This window comes from Montipora capricornis, unplaced genomic scaffold, assembly GCF_036669925.1.
Source record: "Montipora capricornis isolate CH-2021 unplaced genomic scaffold, ASM3666992v2 scaffold_475, whole genome shotgun sequence".
In the NCBI taxonomy this organism is placed as follows: domain Eukaryota; kingdom Metazoa; phylum Cnidaria; class Anthozoa; order Scleractinia; family Acroporidae; genus Montipora; species Montipora capricornis.
The window spans coordinates 562501-569479 of record NW_027180212.1 but is presented as its reverse complement, the minus strand read 5'-3'; positions in this window follow the sequence as shown (position 1 = coordinate 569479).

Here is a 6979-nt window from a genome sequence, read left to right as displayed (position 1 = left end):
TTTTTAGTAGTTTGATGACAGAGTTGGCTGCCGGCAACGGCAGAATGCTGAAGTTTCACGCCAGAATAATTAAGTTAAAACACTGAAGCTGTGCCTACAAAATCTCTCTCGTAACAAATTTCTGGAGGATGAACAGGATACAGATTCTCTTGTAACAGAAGCCAATCAGTCCCAGCCAAACCGCGAGTTCTGTTGGTAAAACAGTTCAGTTTAGTGTCATGGGTCGGGGAAGCCAAGGCAGAACTTTCTAAGCCGCCTAACTTTCAATGTGGGGCTTCCTTAAGGCGATCACCATAACCAACCCTTCTGCTAGCTCTATTATGTTTTCTTTCCTTGTGCCGCTCAATTTAATTTCTTAATGTTCCCGTCAACCTTTGCGTTGATTTGTTTTTAGCTTATAGTTTCAAAAGAATTGAATACACTTGCAAATCGAGGCAGATAAATCCTGTAGTTCGGCGAGTAGATGGGTGATTACGCGAAGTAAGGCGAAATTGACGTCCACGCTAGAACTTCTAGGGTTCCACAATCACTTCAGATTAGTGACGGGGCGTGCAGAAATACAATTAGTCACGGAGGGCCAGAGTCAACCCAAAATTAAATATCTTTATCTCACGTGGGCTCGACACAAAACGCTCAATTAGTTTCAGATAAAGAGTCCTTTAGGTTTTGATCACGGGCCGCAAACTTCGGATCTTCCATTAAACTAAATTTTAATCATGGACACAGGGTAGATCGCTAAGTTGCTTTCAGACCATACAAAAGAATTAGTAGGCCACTTTGATGCACAACTGGTGACTCTTACAACTGTGCGAACTTTGCAAGGAGGTGTGACTGTCAATCAAATTCACACATCCTGATTGGCGGACAGTTTTTAAAAAAAACTTTGTTAGGTCGCACTGTAAATAAAGTTGTTGTTATTATTATTATTATTATTATTATTATTATTACTATTACTATTACTATTACTATTATGATTACTATTATTATTATTATTATTATTATTATTATCTTTGTGAACTGGAAGATCTTTTTTCCGGTTTGCTTCCTAAGGGAGCGGGTCATAGCCTATGACCAAAGGTCCCTTACAGTTTTCTTTTTACTCTAGAGCTCCAACACCATTCTCAAAATCCTCGCCGTTCCCAGTAACGTAGTTTTCTGTAGTAATGAAATACTAATTTTGACATTCAACTTTTCCAGCCACTTGTCCAAGTTTTTTGTTACACTTCCCAATGATCCTACAACAATTATTATCACCTGCACAGTTGTCATGTTCCACATTCTTGCAATTTTTAAGGTCCTGATACTTTTCAACGTTCTCATTTTCCTTTTCACCAATACTTTTATCCGCTGGTACGGCAATATCAATAATAGTGCACTTTCTATCCTGTTTATTTACAACCACAATGTCCGGTCTTCTGGCTTCAATGACATGATCACACTGTATGTTCACGTCCCACAGTAGTTTAACCTCATCGTTTTCACTTACACTGTCCGGTGCGCGTTTTTACCACTTATCCTTCTTTTCCAGATTTAATTTAACTTTATCAACGTTGTCATGTCTCTGATTTATATTCCCATTATTATTTTTATTACTATTATTATTATTATTATTATTATTATTATTATTATTATTATTATTGTTAGTTGTAGTAGTAGTAGTAGTAGTAGTAGTAGTAGTAGTAGTAGTAGTAGTAGTAGTAGTAGTAGTAGTAGTAATAGTAAAAAATCGGAAATATTGAAGGAGGCATGTTTAATTTTACCTTCATCAGTGCACTTAGCACCAGCGGCGAGAGTTCAAACAAAGCTATGGTTTCCAAGCCGCGTCAACGTCGTGCTGTAAGATCCGATGATTCTGATTCTGATTGAGAACATTTTATCAGTTTAAAAGTGAGAAATTAATTGTGCAAGCGACAATTTTTAGAAGTTTTGGCATGCGATTTTAACTTGTCATTTGACAGCTGACAGTTGAGATTTCTCATCTTTCATTTCAATGGCTTTCTCATGAAACCAGTATTGAATAATAATAGTTTGATCAAAAATAAGACACAAACAGCAGTGATAAACATATTGAACTTTTTAATTTTGATAATGACTTGACGTTTCGTATGTGCTCTACATACATTTTCAAAAGTAACCGTTGAAATTTAAAACAGCTATTTATATATAACAAATCGGATGAGGGGACTGGAACCTAGATTAAGCAAATACTTAACAGTAAAATCTATAATAATAATAATTATAGAATATATCTTATAGCTACATTTACTCATATGACTTTTCTAAGCAAAAGAACATTCTAAGCAAAGACGAATGGAAAGCCTTAACTGATTTACGCAATGAAACACTTGATTTCTGACACCACCAAATTTAAAGAGCTACAACACAATCCTACTAAATCCAGGGAAGAAAGCCTGTCAACCTATCTTCGGAAACTGAGAAAGGATAGAATTATTGATGATGCAACTATTTACAAAGCCTTACCAAGTGGATCTTCTCCTGGCGTTTTATATGGCCTTCCTAAAGTTCATAAGACTGGTTGTCCTTTCCGCCCTATTGTTTCATCGGTTAACACCTATAACTACAATCTTGCTTCTTACCTTGTTTCTATAATTCAGCCTATCTCGACCAACCATTACACTGTCAAAGACTCTTTCAGCTTCGGGGATTGGGCTAAAAAGTACAAGCATAAGAATGGAATAATGTGCTCTTTGGATGTCTCCTCCCTATTTACAAATGTGCCACTCGAGGAAACACTAAACATTTGTCTAGACAAATTGTATTCTCTTGCTGATCCTCCGGCTTTACCCAGGGATGTTTTACGCAAGCTATTCAGTGGAATTTGCCGCCAAGAAGAGCCACTTTCTTTTTGATGGTAAATACTACGACCAAATCGATGGTGTTGCCATGGGTTCACCATTGGGCCCTGTCTTAGCCAACATTTTTATGTGTGCTTTTGAAGAAAAGTGGTTGCTGAACGCCACAGTTAGTCCTTTATTTTGGAATCGTTACGTTGATGAGACATTCACCATGTTCCACAACAAAGACAGTGCAAATGACTTTTTGCACTAGTTGAACGGCTGTCATCGCAATATTAAATTTACCATTGAATTTGAACATGACAATGCAATTCCATTTTTGGACATTCTTGTCACACGTAATCAAAACAACGCTTTCACGACATCCATCTACCGAAAGAAAACTTTCACAGGTCTCTACACGAAATGGGATTCCTTCACTCCACGAAAGTACAAAATAAACCTCATCCGCTCCCTCACTTATCGCTACTACGGTCTTTGTTCATCTGGTTCCTTGTTACAATCTGCCCTCATTGATCTTCGAAAACTCCTTCTTCAGAACGGCTACCCACAAGGCATAATCAACTATCATATCAACGATGTTTTGAACAAAAACAGACAACATCAGCATAGCGATCCAGTGTCTACAGTTCCTAAGAAAGATATTGTTATCCTACTTCCCTACTTAGGCTTGCAAAGCAACCAAGTCGCTAAACGCCTGAAATCTTGTGTGTACAAATTCTACTCTTGTGTTAACCTTAAGATTGTTTTTCAGAGCACTCGATGTATAAAATCTTTCTTTCCTTACAAGGACCGTATTAAATCGTTCACAACAATCCAGAGTTATTTACAGAGCAAATTGTTGGGATTGTAATGGTTTTTACATCGGTAAAACTAAACGGCGGCTTCACGATAGAAAAACCGAACATTTTAAGGCCCTAGCTAAAAATGACAATACTTCAGCGATTGCTGACCACGTTAAGGCCACTGGACATAACATCAAGTGGTATCGTTTTGATATTTTAGCGAAGGGCAAAACTGACTATCATTATAAAATAAAAGAGACCTTCTTTATTCAAGAACTTGAGCCAGCTTTCAACGTCAAAGTCGGAAGTGAAAAGCTGATGCTTTATTAATCTTTTCTGTTTTTTTTATTATTATTATTATAAATTATTATTATTATAGATTTTACTGTTAAGTATTTGCTTAATCTAGGTTCCAGTCCCCTCATCCGATTTGTTATATATAAATAGCTGTTTTAAATTTCAACGGTTACTTTTAAAAATGTATGTAGAGCACATACGAAACGTCAAGTCATTATCAAAATGAAAAAGTTCAATATGTTTATCACTGCTGTTTGTGTCTTATTTTTGATCAAACTACGATGGCCCAAGAACAAAAGTATTTGAATAATAATACATTTTTAGAAAACAAAGAGAAAATGTGATTTTCTTTATGGATACTAAACAAGTTTAAATTAAAGTAGTTTAGCAGCTACAATAGATTACAATTGCAGGACATTTTGATTACAAAGGGCATTTTCTTTAAAATTCTGTTTTCCTTCGTGCGACCTCCCTCCCATGTCTCAACGCAACAAAAAAGAGATAAATGTACTTTTTTTATCACTATAGATAAAACAAGTGTGCTTTGCAATTTAAGTAAAACAGGTTAATATAAAACCCGAAACAGTGTGAGTACAGGTGACAATTTTCTTAGTCTTTAAACGATTTTCGAGGTTTCTCTCCTTCCTTCCTTTCCTTAAAAAAGCTATATCGGAATGAATATCACTGTTCTCGTTTAATTAGAATTTCTCAATATACTTTTAACAGTTGTATTAAGATAAATTAGTGCTAAGCTAACTTAGTTTTGAAGAAGGTTTTTTTTTACTTTAACTTCTAGATCTCTCTTTGACAATAAAATAACTCAACTCCCAGAAACGCTGTTCTCAGGACTCACAAGTCTACAAAAGCTGTAAGTTTATTGCTCCACATAAACTGTCACAAAGTTATAAAGCTATGCGCCTAGTCACTCCACAGGGTTTGTTTGAGTTACTTAATAAGTGACTCACTGTTTAAATAAAATTTCAACAGTATTTGATAACCCTTTGTAGAGGAAATTCATAATTTGTTGGTTCGAGTAATGATTTTATATTTTTCAAACAGTACGTCTCCGAATTAGAGACCTCTCAGATTATCAAGAATGTCTACTGATTCCGAATAATACGCGAGAACACTTCACACTTTAGGGAAATGGTCAGAGAAATTTTCTTGATCAATGCCAGAGGGAAAAAAAAATCTATAAGCTGCATTTGTTTATGAAAAAAAAACTTCTTTCTTCTGTGAGACCATATTTTGAGTATTCTCGATTTAATATTATTATTATTATCTTTATCATCACCATTATTATCATCATTATTTTGCCTTTTGTCTTCAAAACTAGCAAACTGTCCTGCATTTTCTCTTTGATTTGACGTTCCACCTACCTTTACTTAGCTTTGAAGAGTGTTCCTTACACATCACTATTGAATTTATTTCCTGTTAACTGGAAGCAAACTTATTCTTTGCCTTTTTTTTCCCTGGTTCATGTGCCTCGGTTTTGTGAATGAAACTTCTGACCTACTGGTTCTAAATGTTCTCGTTATTGCTCGAGTCTACATATATACTTGTAAACTTAAAAATACTATTCTAGCGCTGACATTCTTTACAGAACTAGTTATAAACAGCGCTCGAATAGAGAAGTGGCTCGCTCTTGAGACAAACGCTCTCGGCTGGGTTCCGTCTCCTTCTTTTTTTTGTTTTTTTTTTTGGAGGGGTTTACAAATGGAAAAATGTATTATGTGGTTATAATTATTGTTATTATTATTGTTATTATTGTTCTCATGATCATGATGATGATTATTATTATTATTTATTATTATTTTTGGCTGGGGGAGGAGGGTGTAACATAGATAAGTAATGTAGTAAGGTGTGAAATGGTTAATGGTTCTTGGTTCTAGTGTGTAATATAAGTTAAATGATTCTGAATTTAAGTAGCATGCACTTGTGTTAATGAGAGATGCCTGACGTACGTAAAACGTGGTTTTCACTAGCGACGCAAGCATAAGCACAAGAGAAAAACTCAACAACAACTAAATGCGCTTGAGTATGTTGCTTCTGCTTATGCTTGCGTCGCTAGTGAAAATCAGGCTTCAGAGTGAACATTGTAGTAGAGTAATGTGTAAGAGTGAAGTCTTTCCGTTAGAAAATGTAGTGTGAACGATACGTTGAGCGGTATTAATCAGCAAAATCTAGCGGACACGCGACCAGCCGCAACCAGGGTACTTTCTTGAGTGAGGAATAGAGAGGAACCTGGAAAGGAAGTCGACCATTTGCAGTTGTGTGCATAGTTACCTGACCTTAATAATAATAATAATAATAATAATAATAATAATAATAATAATAATAATAATAATAATATAGTAATAATAACGATTTATTCACAGCATTTCTACAGAGTAGCTCTACATCTGTTAAATGAAACTAAATAGATATCTGTTAAATTAAGCTAATATGTAACAAGAAATTATACGCTATACTATATACATATTACATGTTATTTACACTAAGATATAAAATCATGAAAATCAGGATAATAAAATTACCAGACATTGAAATTAAGCCAGCCGCATAATAGCCTTAGCTTTTACAATTTTGGCACTTTCCTTAACAAAATGATGGTAATCTGTAATAGAAGTTATGCTGGCTGGTAAATCATTGTACAAGTTTGCAACGGAGTCTTGAAATGTTCCTTTTCTAGGGAAATCTGCAGGAGTGGTGTACTACTTGATCGTAAGGTGCGAATGGGATTATGTCTAGAGAGTGTCAGGTATTCAGGCCAGTTTTTGTTGTAAAGAGCACGATGTCCGAGTTTTAGAATATTCAGTTGAGTGTTTTCTAGTGTTGGTACCCAGCCAAGATTTAAAACATCTTCTTCTGAGCAATAACGATTCAATACAAAGCCGGCTGCTGCATTCTGTACGCGTCGCATCCTTTTCTGGAGAAATATCGGCAGAGGATAAGTAACCGTATCATTAAAATTTAGCTTGGATAATACGAGACTTTGAACCAGTGACTTTTTTGTTTCCTGAGGTGTCATGTTCTTGATTTTTCTCAGAACTGCAAGCACTCCAAAGCACGATGATGTCA